Source organism: Carlito syrichta, unplaced genomic scaffold, assembly GCF_000164805.1.
Source record: "Carlito syrichta isolate Samal-C Ts95f unplaced genomic scaffold, Tarsius_syrichta-2.0.1 Scaffold307314, whole genome shotgun sequence".
NCBI classification, from domain to species: Eukaryota; Metazoa; Chordata; class Mammalia; order Primates; family Tarsiidae; genus Carlito; species Carlito syrichta.
The window spans coordinates 89576-111537 of NW_007251410.1; the positions used below are offsets into that span (position 1 = coordinate 89576).

The 21962-nt window shown below is 38.4% G+C and overlaps 1 protein-coding gene and 1 pseudogene across 1 annotated transcript in view; one reads left to right on the top strand and one right to left on the bottom strand.

The window, feature by feature from the left end:
* LOC103266714 (cytosolic beta-glucosidase) overlaps positions 1-21962 on the bottom strand; it is a 72079-nt gene that overhangs the window by 37146 nt on the left and 12971 nt on the right. The window lies entirely within an intron of this gene.
* Positions 15650-16647, top strand: LOC110596215 (annotated as a pseudogene).

The window sequence follows — 21962 nt, forward strand, 5'->3', positions numbered from 1 at the left end:
CTTTGAGCTCTGTCAAGGCAGTGTCCATGTTGTACTGACTTATCTGTGTCTCTCCAGTAGCAAGAAGAGTGTATGGGAATAGTATGTGTCAAGTAAAATGCTTTTTGTGTGGTGTGCCTCACAAGAAATATGAATATTGGTATTTGCTATCTCACTGCTTCATAGAGAGAAGCAGAAGTTATCTTCATGCTTGCAAGTTATTTCAAATTCTGTATGTGAAAGATGAAATGTGAGTAAAATTTCAAGTAAATGTCAGTATAAGTTGTGATCTGGTGTCCTCTTAGAAGAAAATATTTGTTTATTTTTACAACTAACATTAATTAAGTGTATTGAACATAAGTACTCTAAAGAAAACTTTCAGGTTAAGGTAAACAAAGATTCCTTGATCTAGAAGCATCACACTATGCCCTAAGCTAATCCTGAAAGGACAGAACCCCCAAAGTCACAAGGGAAACCACCTTAGCACATGGAAACTCATTTCACTACCTTAAGAGGAGGATGGAAGTTTCCAGAAGGCTGACTCGAAGGAAAGAAAGGAAGAGAAAAAGAAAGAGGGAGGAGGGAAGGAGAAAAATACAGAGGGAAAGAAAGAAAGAAAGAAAGAAAGAAAGAAAGAAAGAAAGAAAGAAAGAAAGAAAGAAAGAAAGAAAAAAAGAAAGAAAGAAAGAAAGAAAAAGAAAGAGAAAGACTGAGAAAATATCATATGCATTTGAGCAAATCAGGAAACAATTTACATTTTTGGCAGATAAGAAGTAGAGAATAATAATTTAAGAGACCTTTCTTTGTTATTGGGTAATATCACTCTCACACTACTATTTAAGTTTTTAAATCCCACACATGTAATACAGAGACAAAACTAAAAATTAAATTAGAAAAATAAAGGTAGCCACAAGAGAAGAGAAACTATGTAGACTTAGGTCCTAAACTAGTGAGCTCTGATGTGCGTTTTGGGATTATATGACACTCCTAGGAGGCATATGGAAAGCTGCAAGTGTCTTTTGGTTGAGATAACTGGGATGCTACTGAGATTTAGTGGCACAGCCTATAATAAAGTGTAGAGTAGCCAAAACAAATAAGAAATGACCAGGTTGAATGCCAATAGCACTCTCCATGGGAAATACTGTCCTGGGAAATCGAATAAAGATGGGATAAGAGCAAAGGAAAACATAATGAGACCCAAAAAAGGTAGAAGAGGGGAAAAGAACAAAAGTAATCTGTAGCATTAGAAAATATAAAGTAATGATATGGCAGAAAAAAGTTAAAACATTGATAATCATAAAAATTAAAAATTTATTACATATTCCTGTTTGAACAAAGGTAAAAGTAAAACTATTTCTATGCAAATATTAACAAATATAAAGCTTTTTTTTATTTTAAAGATGTGGAGTACAACTCAGGATTAAGTATACAAGTGGTCATCGCACAGATAAATTTGGGCCTCGCTTTGTTCCCCACTTCGCCTAGTTTGAGATCAGGTACCCTTATTGACATTATGTGCCACCCCTTCCTCCTTTGGCAATTTCTAGCTACTGCCAATCCCTTTTTTACAGTATTTTGGTAAATGTTCAGGGTCTGCTTATGAGTGAGAATATGTAGTATTCAGTTATTCATTTCTGTGATAAATCACTGAGTATTATAGACTCTAAATCCATCCAGGTTGCTATGAAGTCCGTAATTTTATTCTTCTTTATAGCTGCATAGTATTCCATCATGTATATGTACTACATTTTTAAATCCAGTCAAGTTTTGATGGGCTGCCTAGTTGGTTCCATGTTTTTGTTATTGCAAATAGTGGTGCAATAAACATGTGTGTGCAGGTATCTTTTTTGTAGAGTGATTTAAGTTCCTCCAGGTATATTCCCAGAAGGGAGATTGCTGGGTCATATGGAAGGTCAATTTCTAGTTCTTTTAGGAATCGTCACACTTTTTTCCATGGAGGTTAAACTAGTTTGCATTCCCACCAGCAGTGTAGAAGCATTCCCTTTTCTCTGCATCCTCACCAGCATCTGTTGTTTTTTGTTTTATTAATGATGGTCATTCTTACTGGAGTTAGGTGGTTTTGATTTGCATTTCTCTGATGATTAGTGAATCTGAACATTTTTTCATGTGTCTGTTCGCTGCTGCATGTCTTCTTTTGAGAAGTGTCTATTCATATCTTTTGCCCACTTCATAATGTGCTATTTGTTTTTTTTTCCTTTTGGCACGTTTGAGTTCCTTGTAGATCCTGGATGTTAGGCCTTTGTCAGATACGCAGTTGGCAAATATATCTTCCTATTCTGTGGACTGTCTTCCCACTCTCTTAATGGCTTATTTTGCTTGCTGAAACTTCAGTTTGACGAGGTCCCAAGTGTCAATCTTATCTTTTATGGCTTTTAGGGTTTTGATCACGAATTGGTTGCCTGTTCTGATTTCCAGAAGTCTGTCTCCTGCATTTGCTAAGATTCTTAAAGTTGAGGTTTTACATTTAGCTCTTTGATCCATTTGGAGTTAATTTTTGTGTATGGTGATTGGTAGGGGTCCTGTTTCATTCTTCTGTATGTGGTCAGTCAGTTTTCCCAGCACCATTTACTGAATAGGTTCTCCTCTCCCCAGCGGTTGTTGTTGGAGACTTTGTAGCAGATGAACTGGTTGAGAAATTGAGGTTTTGTTTCCAGAATCTCTATCCTGTTCCGTTGGTCTATACACCTGTTTATATACCATTACCAGTTTGTTTTGATTATTGTACCCTTATAATACAGTTTAAAGTCTGGAAGTGTGGTTTGTTTCTTTTACTAAGGATTGTTTTGGCTATTCATGGTCTTTTATGTTTCCAGATGAGTTTCTGTGTTGTTGTTTCCAGGTCTGAGACGAATGATGTTGGTAATTCAATGGGTATAGCACTGAATCTGTAGATTGCCTTTAGTAGGATGGACATCTTTAAAATGTTGATTCTTCCAGTCCATGAGAATGGAATATTTTTTCCATTTGTTTGTGTCATCTTTGGTTTCTTTGCACAATGTTTTATAGTTTTCATTGTAAAGGCTTTTCACTTTTCTGATTAGAAAGATGCCGAGGCATTTCATTTTTTTGTGAATGAGATTATGTTTTTTATTTGATTATCTGCCTGTTTATTGTTAGTATATAAGAATGTGACTGTCTTTTGCACATTTATTTTGTACCTCAAGGCTTTGCCAAAGTCTTTTATCAGTGCCAGGAGGTTTTTTCAAATTATCTTGGGTTTTCGAGGTATAGGATCATATTGTCAGCAAAGAGGGATAACTTGACTTGGATATCCCTGATTTCCTTCTCCTGTCTGAATACTCTAGCTAGGACTTCTAACACTATGTTGAACAGAAGGGGTAAGAGTGGGAAATCTTGTTTTGTTCCAGTTTGCAGCTGAAATGCTTCCAATTTCTGTCTGTTTAGCAAAATGTTAACTGGATTTATCATAGAAGGCTACTGTTTTAAGGTATGTTTCCTCTATGCCTAGGTGTTCAAGGGTTTTTTTTACCAAGAAGGGATGTTGGATTTTATTGAAAACTTTTTACGCATTATACGTAATGATATAATCATATGACTCTTGTTTTTACATCTGTTGATGTATTTAGTTATATTTATGGTCTTTTGGATGTTGAACCACCCTACATCCTGGGGATGAAGGCTACTTGGTCATGGTGGATGAATTCTGAGATATGTCATTGGAACCAATTTGCTGGAATCTTGCTGAGTATTTTGGCATTTATGTCCATCAGGGATATTGGCCTGTAGTTCTCTTTCTTAGTTGGTTTCTTTACCCCATTTGGGTATCAGTGTGATGTTAGCTTCATAAAATTATTTGGGAAGTGTTCCATCTTCCTCGATTGCTTGGAATACTTGCAATAGGATCAGTATTAGCTCCTCCTTGTATGTTTTGTAGAATTCCACCAGAAATTCATCTGGTCTGAGTCTTTTTTTTTTTTTGTAGGTTGTTTTCCTATGACAGTCAATTTCCTGGGTTATTATTGGTCTCATTAAGATCTCAGCTTCTTCTTGTTTCAAACTTGGGAGTGTGTGTGATGTCAGAAAGCCCTCCATTTCATTTAGTTTATCAAGTTTGTTTTCATATAGGTGTGCATAGTAATCTCGGATAATCTTTTCTATTTCTTTGAGCTCAGTGGTGACTTGATCTTTTGTGTTTCTGATTGTGTTTATTTGGGCTTTTTCTCTCTTTTTTTGGTCATTCTAAATACATCTCTTGATGTATTTAGTTACATTTATGGTCTTTTGGATGTTGAACCACCCTGCATCCTTGGGATGAAGTCTACTTGGTCATGGTGGATGAATTCTGAAATGTGTCATTGGAACCAATTTGCTGGAATCTTGCTGAGTATTTTTGCATCTATGTTCATCAGGGATATTGACCTGCAGTTCTCTTTCTTGGTTGGTTTTTTTACCCTGTTTGGGTATCAGTGTGATGTTAGGGTTTTGGTGGTCTTGCCTTTCCAGCTCCTTAAGGTGATTTGTTATGCTTTTAGCAGGTTCTTTTTCTATTTTCTTGATGTGCCTCATAGCAATATAAATTTTTCTCTCAGTACTAGTTTCATGGCAATCCAGAGGTTTGGGTACAATTATTCTTCATTTTCATTTTTTTCAGGAATCTTTTAACTTCTGTTTTGATTTCTGAACAGCATCATGTTGTTCAGTGTCCATCTCTTTGTGGATTTTGAGGTAGCTTTGTTGGTTGTGATATTTATTTTTATTCCACTGTGGTCTGAGAAGCTTCATGGCAGTATTTAAATCTTGTGAAATTTGTTTATGCTTGATGTATGGTGGAGGATGAGGTCAATCTTGGAATACATTCCATGTAGTAATGAGTAGAATGTAAATTCTGTGGCTTTTGGATGGAGTGTTCTGTAGGTATCTACTAATTCCATTTGGTCAAGCATCAAGCTGAGGTTCCAGATTGCTTTGTTAATTTTTTGCCTCAATGATCTATCTAGGGTTGTTTGTGGAGTATTTAAATCTCCAGCTATGATAGTGTTAGAGTCAAATTTTTTTTAACTTACTTAGTAGCTGCTATATAAAAGCTAGTGCTCCTGTGTTGGCTGCATATATGTTTAGGATGGATAATTCTTGTTGATGGGTTGGAACTTTTATCATTATGTAGTATTCTTTTGTACATTTTTTAAAGTTTGATAGCTTAAAGATTGTTTTATCTGGTATTAGGATCATGACTCCTGCCTTCTTTTGTGATCCATTTGCCTGGAATTTTGTTTTCCACCCTCTAACTTTGAGTCTGTGGGCATCCTTTGTGGTGAGATGAGTTTCCTGGAGACAACAAATTTCTGGGTCATGTTTTATTATCCAGTTTTCCAATCTTTCTCTTTTCAGTGGTACATTTAGTCCATTCACATTCATTGTTGAATTGTTGAAATGTGAAAGTTTGTCCATGTCATAATGCTCGTATAAGACTGTTTTGTATTTGTTTAGCTTTTGTGTTCATATATATTTGTGTTTTCATTTTTGCAGGTGTGCTATGTGTTCTTCTGCTTCTGTGTTTGTTTGTGATATTGTGAAATATATGGTCTTTCTTTTGTTTCTTTTTTCTTCTGAGCTCAGCACCTTTTTAAGCATCTCCTGTAGAGCTGGTCTTGAAGCAGCATATTCTCTTAGGGATTGAATATCTGGGAAGGATTAGTTCTCCCTCACTGATGAAGCTTAGTCTGGTTGGGCAAGAAATTCTTGAATGAAGTTGTTTATCTCTCATAACATTAAAGATTGGGGTCCAAAACCTTCTGGTCTGCAGTATTTCTGCAGGTAAGTCTGCAGCAATTCTGACTGGGATCCCGGTAGGTAGTCTGAACTTTTTCCCTTGCTGCCTTTAGGAATTTTTCTTTCTGTTTAGGGGTTGGTCTTTTTATAAGATGTCTTGCAGAGGTTCTTTGAATCTCTTGTGCTTGTATAGTCATCTCTCTGGCAGATGAGGGAAGTTTTCTTGAATGACATGGAATGTTTGTTCCCAGGTATTTTCTACTTCTCTATTTCAGGTATTCTAATCAGACACGGCCTTGGTTTCTTGATAAAATTGCATATCTCTTGGAGAGTTTCTTATTTCTTTTTAAGTTTTTTTTTCTATATTTTTAATAGATTGGGTTTGTTCTATATTTTGGTCTTCCAGCTCTGAGATTCTTTCTTCTACTTGGTAAATTCTGCTTCCCTTGCTTGTCAGTTTGTTATTTATGTCTTGGAAGGAGTTATTTGTTTCTGTTATTTTTAAGTACTCTTTATTGAGTTTTTCCATCTCTGATGCAATTTCATTTAATTTTAGTCCTTTCATTTCTTGTTTTTATTCATTCTACTCAATGATTCTCTCATCTCTGTAAGTACCTTCTGGGTACTGTTGTTCTGAGAAATAGTCATTGTTTGTGCCCCAGTAGTTGTTCTTTCTAGCACTAACTCTTTGCTACAGCTCTGGTGGTAATCAACAGTTCTTCACTGTTTTTCTTCATTTGTAGTAATTCTTCTATCTTTCTCACTAATTCTGTTGCTCAGTGGAAAATGGAGAAGCAGTCACTTCTGATATTTGTTCTATCTTTCATCCTTCCTTGTGCCAGGACTCCAGGTTTGTTCAATTATAAAGTAGAGCCAGAGATGGGGTAGTGTGCTGTCTCTTTATAATTTTGAGCACTTACTAGGGGATGGGGGTGCTACAAGGATTCAGAACCTTTTGGCAGGTCACAATGTTTGCTATCTGGTGAATACGCTAGCTGGGACTTGCTGTCCATCTCTGCACAATATGACAGGATATATTTGTATAGCCCCTGAGTCCAAGGTAGGGTAAAACGGGGGAAAGAGTCAGGAGAAGAAGGGGGAAAGGGGGAAAGAAGGAGAAGGAATACAAAGAAAGAAAAAGAAAGAAAGAAACCCAAAAAAACAGAAAGAACAAAGAAAGAGCAATAGAAGAAGGAAAGAAAAGAGAAACCCAACCAACAAACAAAGCAACCAAATTAGATAAACAAACCAATGCTGCCACCAGCCTCTTTCTCAGTTAGTTCCACTGTCTGTGCCTATTGTTCAGCAGCTGGTTCAGGGTAGAGGGCAGATTGTCTGGGGTTCAGTATCTGCTACTACCTGCCAGGGTTTGTGCACTGGGGGCAATGTTCTCTGGGGTCACAAAGAACAGACCCAATGCAATGCAGAGATCAACACCTAGTCCCAAGATGCAGTCCTGCTGTTCCCTGTAGCATTTCTCTGCCCAGATGTTAGAGAGTCTGCTCAGTTTCTCTGGCTGGGAGTTATTCCTCCCTTCCTAGCAGTTACCAGTCTCTGGATCTCAGGACCTGGTGGCAAGGCTCTGGAACCCCATCCAGGCTTGGAGTGGGCTTTTCCAACTCCTTCCTTGGAAGTCTGCCTCAGGTTCCTTCCCTGCATTCCTTCTACAACACTTACTGCCAGTGTTCAGTTCACTCCAGCAGATGTTCCCTGGGAAAGCTACCAATTTGTCTGCCACTAGGTCTCCCACTCCTACTGCATGCATTTGTGTTTGATCCAATGTGGGAGTAGGGCATCTGTCTCTCCAGTATCGTGTACTTGCAGTATCCTCTCTGGGAAAACAATGGTCAGTCTCAGAGGGGTGTGGAGATCACCCCTTGGTCTCAGGATGTAGGTAGCTCAGAATTGGGCAAGATAAGGTAGGTTCCTAACTCGGCTTGGTGGCTCAGCCTATAATCCCGCGCCTTGGGAGGCCGAGGTGAGTGAATTGCCTGAGCCCGCGGGCAACTTCGAGACCCACCTGGACAACTTGGCAAGACCTCATCTCTACAATAAATAAAAAAAATTAGCCGGGTGTGGTAGCGCGCGCCTGTAGTTCCAGCTACTTGGAAGGCAGAGGCGGAAGGATTGCTGGAGCCCAGCAGGTCGAGGCTGCAGTGGCCAGGAGGGGCCACTGCACTTCCAGTCTGGGTGACAGAGTGAGACGTCAACTCAAAATAAATAAATAAATAAATAAAAATAAATTTTAAAAAGTAAAATAAAATAAAGTAGGTTTCTGCCCAGCCCCAGAACAGAGAAAATGACCAATATAGATTTAGCAATATTGATATTATTTAAAAATTAATACAAACAGAAAATATTAAATGAGATGAATTGTTGTTACCGAAAAGCCAAGGATTCAGTCAGGATCCTGTTGCATGCTACACAGAAAGTCAATCACTGAGACAGTGAGTATGGTCCTGGAAGAAGGCTGTATATTTGGGTGATATCAGTCAAGAAGAATGGGAAATTCCTTCTCAAATCCTTCTCCCTGCCCTACTGAAATCAAAGATTTATAAAGTAGTGCAGGAATATAGAAAACAGGAACCAGGGAGTGGTTAGGAAGAGGAGCTGATAAATAAGAACTGGGGAGAGGTAATGAAAAAGAGTTGGTAAACAGCTGGGCTCTGGCATCTCATTGTCTGATTGAGGTCATCTGGTGAGTTTCCATTTTTTGATGCTATAAGCCTGAGGATCAGCTTCCTGAGAAAGGACCTCATATAAGACAAATATAGTTTCAAGGTTTAAAGCCAGGAAGATCAATTTCGATGTTTTTTTTTTCAACTGTAATTATTAGTTATATGCAAAAGTTTGGTCAGTTTCATAGTAATATTTTAATATTATCATTTATAGTAATAGTAAACTTTTATACATCTAACAATAGAGCTTTGAAATCTACAAGAAAAAATTGAGACAATACAGGGATATATTGAAAATTCCACTAACACAGTGAAAGACTCTTTCAGAAACTGACAAAGAAAAAGAGAATTTGATTAAAATCATTTGTAAACTTATTCTATATGGTATACACTCATGTCTGTATACATAAATGTATATGTGTATGAATGAGTATACAGTATATACACGCACAAATGGCACACACACGAAAGAGTGAGAGATAGAAATTGGTACTCAACAACAAAAAATTATTTTCAGACACCCTTGACATATTCACAAATATTATAATTCATGCAGACTACACTCTGACAATAAAACAAAAAAAGAGAAAAGAAAGCAGGAAGAAAAAAAAAGAAAGAAGAAAGAGGTGAGGAGAGGGAGGAAGATGAACAACAAAAAATAAGTCTACATACCACTTTCTCCAATGAATCCACCTGTATTTTTTAAAATGCTAACTAAATCTTAGTTTAAACAGAAAAGAAAAACAGAATGGCTTCTAAAGAAAAATGTGTTACTAACATCGTCATAAGAAAAAGGAAAAAAAAAACTTAAAACATTAAATGCTTTAAAATGGGCTTTTCTTAATTGGAGAGTTTATGATGCAGATTTGGGGGCATTTGTACTTTAGAAAATAGATAAGAGTTTGAGTATGCATTACATTGTCTCTGTTAGATCATTTTATTCACATAGACAGTATAAAACTCTAAAATCATCTCAGAATTTCAAGAATCTTCACAACCAGGAATAGTCCTAGACAAATGACATTTCTCAAGATTTCTCTGCTAAGAAATAAAGTTTTCCAGTCCTCCTAAGACCAGTATCTCTAAGACTTGGGAAGTAAATTACATTCCCAGGCTGAAAGACTCAAGCTCAGTCATTGTTACTTTTATCTCACTGTGGAAGGAGCTAGATGGAAGGAGCTAGAAGTCAATTTTGTCACTAAATTTAACTATTTATTCAAGGTACAGGTGACCTTCTGTGAAATTAGAAAATTCTATATTGTTACTTCATGAGACATAACTGCCCAAACTCGTCTCAAATATTTTGAGATCATTGACTTGATGGGTTATTTATTTAAGATCTACCTTTCCCCTTCTATCTACCCAGGACACACACACATACACACACACACACACACACACACACACACACACACACAGGCCTCACATTTGCTCTGTAAACAGAGCCATCAACGCTTGTTGACAACTTTCTCTCTTTTGAAAAAATGACTACTAAAACTGATCAAATTGAAATAAATATTTATTAAGTTCAGGAATTATCTAAATAACAAGTATCCTGGAAGATTTATATAAATGTAGACCAGATAACTGAATGGCTTTACTCATTCTCTCCTTTTTTTCTTTGCTTCTTTTCTTCACTCTTTGGTGTACTTCTACTTAAAAGTATTTAAATGAGACTCTAAAATGAGATTTTGAAAATCAAATTGAGATAAATCAGAAAAACACTAAGGTGAATAATACTAAGGAATACTAAATATTTAATCAAAAATATGGCTATAACTAATATAACTAATATGTAACAGATGGAATGTCAACTACAGCACCAAGATAGAAAGTGTTTTTTATCAGGCTGCAAACACTCAAAGGCTTTATCCAAAAACATAAGTCTCAACTTCTGACTCTTACCCACATCAAGGATGTAAATGTGTCAAGAGAACGAAGATTAATGAGGATTTATTTTCAAGATGCATTTTCCTTGACGAGAAACGTCTGGGCGATGTCAATCTCACACTTCAAAGAAGTTGGGATGATAATTACCTACCTTTCTCTTCAACGTACAAGAGAACACTTGTTACTGACTGAATAGTGCTCCTCGAAATTCGCATGTTAAAGTGATAACTCCTAATACCTTTGAATATGACTATGCTTGGAGATAAAGCTTTTAAAGAGATAATGAAGTTAAAATGAGGCCCTAGGTAATGGCCCTAATCTACTATGAGTGGTGTCACAATAAGAAGAGGAAGAGACACCAGGGAAGCAGGCACAGGAAAAAGGCCATGTGAGGACAGAGAAGGCATCTGCAAGCCACAGAGAGAAGCCTCGGGAGAAAATAATGCCTTGATCTTTCACTTGCAGCCTGCAGATCTGTGAGTGAAAAAAAATTCTGTTGCTTAAGCCTCCCAGTGTGTGCTATCTTGCCATAGCAGTCCTAGACGACTAATACAGCATTCAAATCAACCACTCAGAGGCCATGATGTGTGTTCCCTTCAGTTAAAAAGATATTATGAACTGGAGTCTTTATTTCTACTAAGTGAATCTAGAACCCAAGAGAAGAAGGAAGAAGAAGCAAAGAAAACGAAAGGAAGAAGAAGAAAAGGAAAATTACTTCTGGGTTAGGATCCCCCAGCAGGCTCAAGACTGGCAGAAAAGGATGTGCTTATGTTTCCCATGGACAAGATGTGGGTCCAGGTGAGGAAGCAAATGTATTGATGTCTTAGCATCTGTTCAAGGATGCCCCAACAGAGCAAATAGAGTTTATATCAATTTCCTAGGGCTGCTGTAACAAATTGCTATACATTTTGGTGGTATAAAACAACAGAAATGTATTCTCTCACCATTCTAGAACCCAGAAGCCTGAAATCAGGATGTCAGCAAAGTTGTATCCTTCTGGAGTCGCTGAAATGAGAATTTATTTTATGCCTCTCTAGCTTCTACCTGCCATTACTGGTACTTCTTGGCTTGCAGATATGTAACTCTGATCTTTGCCTCTGTCATCACATGTTCTTCTTCTTTACGTGACTCTATGTCTTTTTCTCTCTCTTATAAGGATGCTTGTTATTGGATTTAGAGCCTAGCTTAAATCCAGGATGATTTCATCTCAAGATATTTAACTTAATTATATCTGCAAAAATCCTATTTTCAAAGAGTCACTTTCATGAGTACTAGGGGTTAGAATTTGGACATATCTTTTGGGGACCACTGTTCAACTCACTGTAGTTTTCAACAGGCAGAAACCAGGGTAAATATGTGGATAACTATAGAATGAAGAAAGTGATGAACTGAGGAACCCACTATCACCTGCATCTAAGGTACTAGAATACTCCTTAACAAAGGACCACAAAAATGTCCATAAAAAAAAGAATCATCTCTAAATATCTACCAAAATTCAATGACCATTTGTATACCTAACCCTTAATTGTACCCATCTTTAAAATAGAAAATTTTTTAAAGTCTACCAAAGAGTATAAAACTACCTTCAAAACTTTCATTTTTGTTCTTTCACCTTCAACTAGGTCAGAAACCATGGTAAACAAGCAGAAGTAAGAAGAACAAGGGAAGAAAAATGGCCTCATCCCCTTCTCCCATAGAGCTAAGAAAGATTTAACTTTACATCCAATTTGGAGTTTTAACTATTTCATAAATTGATTATTCTGAATACCAAAATGAGACTGTGTTTTGCGACTTAAAGTGACTGTAGGTATCAGCCAGGGTCTCAGCAGGAAACAGATGGCATTCAAACTGGGTAATTGAGGAGAGTTTAATAAAAAGACTTTTACGGTGGTGTGAGCAGGTTCAGGGAATGCAACAAAGGATGGTGCAGTACCTCTGGACTCCCAACAGTAGGAAGTCATTACTACCCACAAAGGGGCTAAGGGCAGAATTAGTTTCCAAAACCTGCAGAGAGTAGCAGTATGCCAAGGGCTGCCTGGCAGGAGAGTAGACCTTAGTGGAGGGACTCGCCAGCTCACGGCAATCCAACAGGGACAAAATCAGCAGAATAAATACTTTGGCTTTTATCTCTTCCCGCTTCACCCTCCTATCTCTTACTAATGCTTCCCGTTGATTAAATCCAAATGGAAGATAAAGAATAATGGAACCCATTGATCCATCCACATGGGTTGGCCTTTCGGGGCCAGAGCAGGGAACAGTGAAGAGTGGATTTGCATGCACAAACGGAAAATATTCAGTACACAAGCGCATTTAAGGTGAAATAAAGCCCACTTGTGTTTTCTTCTAAAGGAAAGAGAAGCGCTCTCCCCACTAAGCAAGTGTGAAGGGACATCGGGAAACAACAACAAAAGAGTTTTGTGAGTGTTTCCTGAGAGTGCCACTTGTTGGCTTCACCAGTATAATAGATAACAGAATGTAGTGATAATTTAACTACTGACTTAGTAATTCAGAGAAGTGATAAATTCTTACAGGAATAAGCAGTGAGAGGAAATATTTCAATCCTGGTTTTTGGACTTGATCTTCAGGATTCCAACCTTGTATTTGTGCTAAAAGACTTCTCAAACTCCCTCTTCATTTACTTTCATCCTGCTTAATATATGCGGCTTTTTATCTTAACTGCTGGTGCCTCTGCTATTCTACTGCAATTATTCTTTTATCTTTCAATTAAGTCTCTTTGTATTCAGTCATTTATGCATCAAATCACGCTATCTAGTGAAAGACACTTTTCTCTGTCTTTGCAAGAAAACCTCTACTCTTCTTTGCATCCATCAGAGCATTGCATTACACTGTGCTGGCGTCAGCTTCTGATGGCCACTGTGCTAATCTGAGACCCATTTGGAAGGATGGGATAGTGGAAAACACATCATGCCTAATAATAGTAGCTATCATTTATTGAGCCCTTATAAAAGGGTAAGTACTTGACATGCTTTATAAGTATTGATGGTACCCCCTCCCCTCCCATTTAAATATGAGGAATCTGAAGATTTTTTGACTTCAAGGATTTGGAGAAGGTCATGGAGCTAGCGCTTGGTAGAACAAAACTTATAAGTCAGATTTGACTGAATAAAGCGAGTGTTCTTGACTACTACTCAGTTAGCTTTCAATCAATATTTTCTGTATATTAATTTTATCTCTACAGCTCACTATCACTGAGATCTTAGAAAATTCATTCAATCTCTCTGCCTCAGTGTCTCATCTGTAAAATGAGAAGAATGAAAATACTTAGACTTCCTGTTTGACAGAGTTGTTGAGAATATTTATTGGATGAATTATCGCAGCCGATGCATTTAAAACTGAACTTCTGGGAGGCAGAATACAATTGTCCTTGTTAATGAATGGTTTCTGTACCTACTACTGGAGGCTATACTTTCTCATGGGCTGCCTCCACTAAGAGTAGATCTCAGAGTAACTAGTCCTGTAAGGAACTCACCCTTGTCTAGCTGGCCTCCTGAGGACTGCAGTTCTGGTTTCTTTTTCTGGTCTAGCTGGTGGCCTGTGTTGTCTCTCCAGGTCAGTGACCTGCCCACACATCTCTGTGGATCTTCTGATGCTTGTAGTCAGTCATTACCCTGACCTCTCAGCACCTTGAAGAGGACATTCATCTTATTCCAGAGCTTTTGAACAGGAAGAAATGACTCCTGTACAAAATGCACTATCAAACCTGTCCCCAAGGGCAGCAAGTAGTTTTCTCAGTGGCCTTTTTTTTTTTTTTTGGTTTCTTTAAAAGAAAAGGTTATCTTATTGCATAACCATAGGACAAAGGTTCAAACACTAGTGTTTAAAATGCAAAGGTGCCCTACATTCAAACCTCTGTTGCCCAGAAGAAACACCCTTTGTAACACTTAATTCCTTTAACTCTTCCCCCCTTCTGCTGCATGAAAATTACAAAATGCTATTGATCTACAACTTCTTGGTGGCATCATGTGAAACATAAAATACACCCAAGAAACGTTGACTCCCAGGAATTTGGCTGATTCCAAAAGCAAAACAACCCAAGAATTTTATATGCACTAACTCAATTTTCACTGTTTTCTTACCAACCACAAATCACATATTTTCACTGTACACCACAATCAAGCACAAAAATTGACTCCTTGAATCTATTTTATAAATTGGGCAGGGCAGATTGATTCTGCTTGTGAGTTAAATACAGATATATTATTTTAAATAACTCCATTTTTATATATGTTTTTTAGAATACCTATATAAATTTGACGTTCATAAAAATGGGCTCATGCTATTCTTTGTTGTTGTTGTTGTTAGGGTCTTACTTTGTTACCCAGGCTAGAATGCAGTGGCACAGTCACAGCTCACCACAGCTTTGACCTCCTGGGCTCAGGCTATTCTTCTACCTCAGCCTCCCTAGTAGCTAGTAGTACAGGTGCATGCCACCATGCCCAGCTAATTATTTTTATCTTTTGTAGAGGTCCTATTATGTTGCCCGCACTGGTCTCAAGCTCCTGAGCTCAAAGGGATCCTCCTGCCTCAGCCTCCCAAAGTGCTGGAATTACGGGTAAGAGCCACCACATCCAGTAAGTCATCCTTTTTTGACTCATGAAAACAATAGTCTTCAGAGGCAGCTGGATCTTTCTTTCATTATTTCATCAAATATTTATGGAGCACTACAATGCTCCAGATATCAAGACATAACTCTGAGGTTTAAATCGTAGTTCCCATTTCCCAAGTGAGAAGTACTGGGAGCAGGCCTTGAATAACTTGAAATAAAAAGAGATGGGTCATATTCAGATATTAGCACCTAAAAGAACCCTGAACCCACCAACTAATGAGGCAGGAATTCCTGACTTACCTAAGCAGGAATGTCAGTTTATTTTTTCTGCAGTCAAAAAAAAAAATTTCTACAACTCCCACATACTAATTCACCCTGAGTCTGTGTCCTCCTCTAAAAAAGGGAATAATTATATCCACCCTGCAAGGTTTTCGTAAGGATATATGTAAAATGTCTGGCATAGTGACTGGCAAATGATAGTTGTTTAAAAAGGCAGCTAGAGGCTGGGGAAGGGGCGGCCAGAGAAGAGGCGGGTCAGGGGCCGGGGATAGGGGCGCATGCGGTCTGGCTGGGGTCCCCACCCTCCTGGGGTCGCAGCCTGCATTGCAGGGATGGGGAAGGACATGCATGGAGAGATGGGGAGGGATGGGGGCAGGTGCAGGAAGGGGGCCAGGCACCAGGGGCGGGGGGGGGGGGGGCAGGCCCTGGCGGGGACAAAGGGGTGCTCAATGCTCATGGCCTCCTTCCCTACAGCCGCGTCATGGAGACACCATGGCACAAGGTGCAAATCGGAGTAAACGGATTTGGCCGTATTAGGTGTCTGGTCACCAGGGCTGCTTTTAACTCTGGCAAAGGGAATACTGTCGCCATTAACAACCCCTTCGTTGACCTCAACTACATGGTGTACACGTTCCATCACGACTCCACCCTGGCAAGTTGCACTGCACGGTCAAGGATGAGAACGGGAAGCTTGTTATCAATGGTAGTCCCATCACCATCTTCCAGGAGAGAGATCTCAGCAGAATCAAATGGGGTGTCGCTGGCGAGGATTATGTGGTAGAGTCCACTGGTGTCTTCACTACCTTGGAGAAGGCTAGGGTTCACTTGCAGGGGGGAACCAAAAGGTCATCATCTCTGCTCCCTCCACTGATGCCCCATGTTTGTGATGGACGTGAACCGTGAGAAGGACCCTCATAACCTCACGATTGTCAGTCACACCTCTAGCAACCATCAACTTCTTAGCCCTTCTGGCCAAGATTATCCACGACAACTTTGGCATCATGGAAGGACACATGACCACCGTCCACACCATCACTGCCACCCAGAAGACTGCGGATGGCCCCTCTGGAAAGCTGTGACCCCACGGCTGCGAGGCCCTCCAGAACACCATCCCTGCGCCCACCAGGGCTGCCAAGGCCATGGGCAAGGTCATTCCTGAGCTGAACGGGACGCTCACAGGCATGGCTTTCCTTGTCCTCACCACCAATGTGTCCGTTGTAGACCTGACCTGCCGCCTGGAGAAACCCACCAAATGTAATGACATCAAGAAGGTGGTGACACAGACAACTGAGGGTCCCCTCAAGGGCATCCTGGGCTACACTGAGCACCAGGTTGTGTCCTCCAATCCGACTTTAACAGCAACACCCCCTCTTCTAACTTTGATGCTGGGACTGGCGCTGCCCTCAACACCACTTTGTCAAGCTCATCTCTTGGTATGACAATGAATTTGGCTACAGCAACAAAGTGGTCGACCTTATGGCCCACATGACCTCCAAGGAGTAAGAGATCCCAGACCACCAGCTCCAGAGAGATCATGAGAGGAAGAGAGAAGTCCTCAGTTGCTGGGGAGTCCCTGACCACACTAAGAACCTCCCCTCCTCACGTTGTCCATGCCAGAAACCTGAAGAATGGGGGGGAGGGGATCATACCATCAATAAAGTCTCCTATACTCAATAAATAAATAAAAGGCAGCTGCTATTGTCATTATTCTCATCATTATCATGATGGCAAGCTTTTTACATGCAATTTTTGTGCTTTCAAATATCTCATTATTCTTGCAGTGTATTTAGATCTGAGCAATATATTCAAATGCATTTAATGCCAGGCCACGTCATAAGGCAACTCTGGTATAGTTTTCATCTTTAAGAAAAATGCTGTTCAGAATCAATGTATCATAGAAATTAAAAGCTCAGCTTGAGGTATTATTGAGTCATAGTCCATTGCCTGAGGAGAACAGAACCATCCATCCTTATAGACAGGTCTGCACTTGGTACAGATGGGTCTCACTAGATCATATGTGCTATGAGTTTTGTTATACTTGAAATGGTTAATTAGAAGTGGTATGGGAATCTGAAATGTCACAGCAAGTTCCTCTTGGCCCATTGTCACGTTTCATGAATTCTTTTGCCGAACCCATTTGGATTAAGCAGTGACCCAATCCAAACAAATTGCTTTTAGGCCTCTTATCTCTTATCACCTATTTATGTTCCAATACATCTGCATTGCGTGATTCAGGAAGATCCATTAAGTCCTTGGGCAGTGTTTATGGCTATTTTTTTTTATTATTTCTTTGAGGCTCAGATTTTTCACAATAAAGTGATAGAAAAATACTGTGCAAAGAGTCAGTAAAACACTTTTCTAAAAGAAAAGGGGAAAAGTATAAGATATGCAATTTTAGCCTGAGACGTCTTAGAACAACCCTGTGAATGAGAGACAAACATCTCTTGTAGGTTTTAGGTAAAGATATAATTTGCCTTTATTTGCAGACACTAACTCTAAGAAAACATTACTTGCCGTCAATGTGTCTGGCTTTGAAAATATTTATGAGATTGAAATAGTTACCTGGAGGCAGACATTTCATTTCAATGTCATAGGTCAGGTACATTGGCTAACACCCCAGATAATAATTGATGTACCGTCAAAATTTAAAATAATGTTTATGCCATTTATTTATTCATTCATATATAGAGCACCCATCCTGAAGTATCTGGGACACTGAACAAGGTTTACATAAATCTGACTGTTTTTTCCTCTGGGCCATTTGGCTCAGTCTGGTAGACCATAAATATTCAATAATACTTTACAATGACAAAGCATCTTTTATGCAAACATCTCTAAGCACATTATTCACTAATATTACAATCTCCTCTTTTAACCTACTGGTAAAGTCACAGAAACTAATTGACTTTCTTCAAGGTCCCACCACAAATTGTTTATTTTGTAGATTATAGTCCAGGTGTCCTGATTCTAGTTATATCTAAAGGGAGAAACAAACAAATCAACACATTTTTTAGATGCTTAAGCTGATGACCTACACTAAATATTTCTAAATTGAATCTATTAGGCAAAATATCTTCCTTAAAGATGTTAAATGTTGTGATGCATCCAACTGAATTTTATAACTTTGCTTCCAATTTGCCCAAGGCCAGTTACCATTTTCAGAGCCCCAAGAATGACCTATTTTAATTGAATCCTGTTACAAACACTTAAACTTTCACACTCTAATCAAATCAGGTTTCTAAATAGAAATTAAAGTTGGAACAAAAAAATAAAACTTTTCATGGAAAGGTCCAGTTGAAGTAATAGCATAACTGTATCAGAATATTCAAGCAAATTTAAAAGCTGAGCAAGTACCATAAGATTTGGGCAAGTCCCAAACAGTTCATGTTACCCAAGCAAAAGGAAATATTTTCAATTATTTATTTTACCTCTCCCTTCAAATGTTAAATAATGCAGGTTACGTATAGAAAATAAGAAATAGGAAGATTTTTTAAAATCACCCACAATTTTATCTGTGAAAGCCGTAAGAATACACTACACAAACCTCCAACCTTGGGGAGCATAACTGACTGAGGTCTCAAACCACTAAGCACTAAAACTCATCACAACATTTGTAACAAGAGCACAGTTTCCTGGGCTGATCTCAGCCCATGCTGAGCACAGCAAGGCTACTAAGTCCAGCCTGTTCCTAAAAGGTGTTCAACTCTTCTAACTAGTCACTTTGGATCAAAGAATCTCCAAAGACCTTGCTGAACTTCCCACTGACTTGTCCTCCAGTCTAAATGGTTCAGCCAACTGTCCATTTTTCCTTTCCTGTCTCCTTCACTTGTCAGACATACACCTGTCTCCTTCACTTGTCAGCCTTCCCTGGCTTCCCCCCACCCCCCATTTTCTCTCACGAGCATTTCCCTGAATACACTTGCATGTTGGATGTGATGTTGTTATCTGCTTCTCAGAGGACCCAAACTAACACACCACCTGATGGCAATAATAAAGAGGAGGATGGTGATGATGATGATGATAATGAGAATGATGATGGTGGTTGTGATGATGGCAATGCTAGTGGTCATGGTGATGATAAAAATTGTGATAATAAGAATATGATTTATTGAATCCTTTTTTAAAATGTCAAACTCTGTGCCAAGAGATTGCCTAAATTATTTCATGTTATATTCCCAATAAATGCCAAAGGATAGATGCTACCTGAGAACAGTGAGTCTTAAAGAGGTTAAGTAACAAAAACAAGACCGCATTGCTTGTGAATACAAGAAGTCAAATTTGAATTTTTTGTTTTTTCTTTGTCAGTAGAGTGTAGAGGCACTAGTGCCAGTAACCACTGCTTTATATTACCTTTCTGTATTAATGTTTTACAGTATTTGAAATATTTTGTGAGAAATTGTATTTTTATTTGAATCTTTTGATGCCTCTGAAATTTGCCATTATCCACTTCGTGTTGGTTGTGTAGACCTGATTCAATCATTCAAATATTGTTTGTAAACTCATTCTATTATAATAAAGTATTTTCCAGATTTGCATTACATATATCAAGAGTATTAATCAGCTCTGTGTAGTATGCAGAAGTTTTCCAGGTCATTAAAACAAACAAAGGTCAAGCAAATGAGCCAAGGCCAAGTAACTTAGACAATTGCAATCATTAAAACATCTAAAATAACAATGGCCAGTCTCCAATTTTAGAATTTATTAACACTATTAAATAGACCACTTAATAACAAAACAATGAGCTTTTTGTAAATGAAACAATTGGTACAATGAAATGCACTTAAAAAGATTTACGTAAGCATCTTTCTAAGAAAGAACATTGCTTTGGAACTTGTAGCAGTTTATTAAATTAAGAACGAACTTTCTGGTGGCAGCAATGCCATTTAGAATAATTTGAGGTTTCTTTGACTCAGAAACTCATTGACTTTCCTCAAGGCTTCCCAGGAATCATTGGGTCAGTGTTCAGTCTTGGCAGATTTCTGCCAGTATGTCAAAAATGGCTCCCTGAAAGCAGAGTTTTCTGAACTTTTCATGCTAGACATGGATTGTTATAGCTACAAATGGTTGCTACTATATGCCAATTGGCAGCATAATGTTCTATCAGCAAACCTCAAAAAAGCCTTCTTAAATAAATATACATTATAATGGAAAGAGTATATTTGTTTTACAAAGATGACTTTAAGATGCATTACCCAGATCCCACCTCCCAAACAACTCGCCTTCCCAAAGCCCATCCTACATGGAAAAGAAAGCCACTGCTTTGCTTCATTATGGCTCATCAGGGTGTCTCACCATGAAACTTCCACTGCTACTAGAATTTGAGTGGGATCTAGGTAGTAATTGTGATACAATGCATATCACAACTGCCTCAATTTTGTAAATGTTGAAAAGGTCCACTTTATAACTTTCTCTGATCTAGTACAAACCTTCAACTCTGACTTTTAAATGGATAAGAAACTGAATTCATAAATGTTCTCTTAATTTCTCAAAATTGACTCCCCCTATAACTCCTTTCCTAAATATTGCAACTCAGAATGTTAACTCTGTCCCCTGAAACCACAAATTGTCTGCACCACTAGTTTTGGCTATGAGTTCCACATTGCCTTTTGTTGCTGTGTTTGTTATGGAATTGATCACATCACCATGTTTCCCCCATCACTGATGAGTTGTGTGACATTGATCATGTCAGTCAATCTCTCCATCTTCTGTAAAATAAGGAAAGTATTCCAATGTTTTAAAAACCATACTGCCTGGAAAGAAAGCAAGGGTTGTCACATGGGAGAGGAGCAATAAAAAAGGAAATGCTGAGTTGACAGGAAGGGGCAAGTACTCTCACCTTTCCCCTTCAAGCAGAGAAGCACCATCTGTATATTTTATTTTTTTAAGTTTTGAATTAGATATTCTTGAAAACTTGGTTTTGCTGCTTTAAAACACATTTAAAAGCCACTGGACTAGAAGGCTTCTAAAGTTATTTCTGGTCATCCTAAGATTCTGTAAGAATGTCAGTTCCACGTGAGCTTATTCTGAGTCTTTCGAATCCTTCTACAAAACTTAATCCAGACATTGCAACCTTGGTCATCATTGCTTTGCTTCGTGTTTCTTTCTATAACCCTATTTCAAGCATCCTCTTCCATTATGACTTTTGAACATTTCCTGGAAATACTCCAAGAAAATACTCCAAATTGAACCTATTGTATTTTTAACATAAAACCTCCAAGTCTGCTCCTTCTCTAATGTGTTTTACTTCTATTCATAGCATCATCAACCAGTTACATAAACTATAATCCTAAGAGTCACTTTAGTCTTTCTCGTATTTCCTCCATGCCCTCCATCCTATTCATGAACACACCTTTTTGGCTCTCCCTCAGTAATGTCTCTTCACTCTTTTTCTCTCTATTCTCTTCCTTCTACCCAAATTTATGTCTTCATTATCATATACCCTACCTATTTGCAGGAACCAACTGTTCCCAAGCTTCCATATCTCCTTCTTTCAGTTCATCTTCCATACTGCAGCCAAAACTCTTTCCAATATTTTATGGCTACCAGAGACCTAATGCATGTGATTCTAACACCGAATCCTTAGCCAAGTACTTTATATACATCATAACATAGGCCTGTTCTGCCTTTCTAGCTTCTGGCCTGCCGTTTACAGAAAATATAGCTTACGGCAGCCTTTGCTAAAGAATGAGCTATCTCCAAAGAAATCCTACAGGGCACTTGCAAACAATGAAAATTCTTGGATCCAATCTGTAAATACTATTATTATATAGTCTCATATGAGGCCTCAAAATTTACATTTTAACAAGGTCTTCAAATGA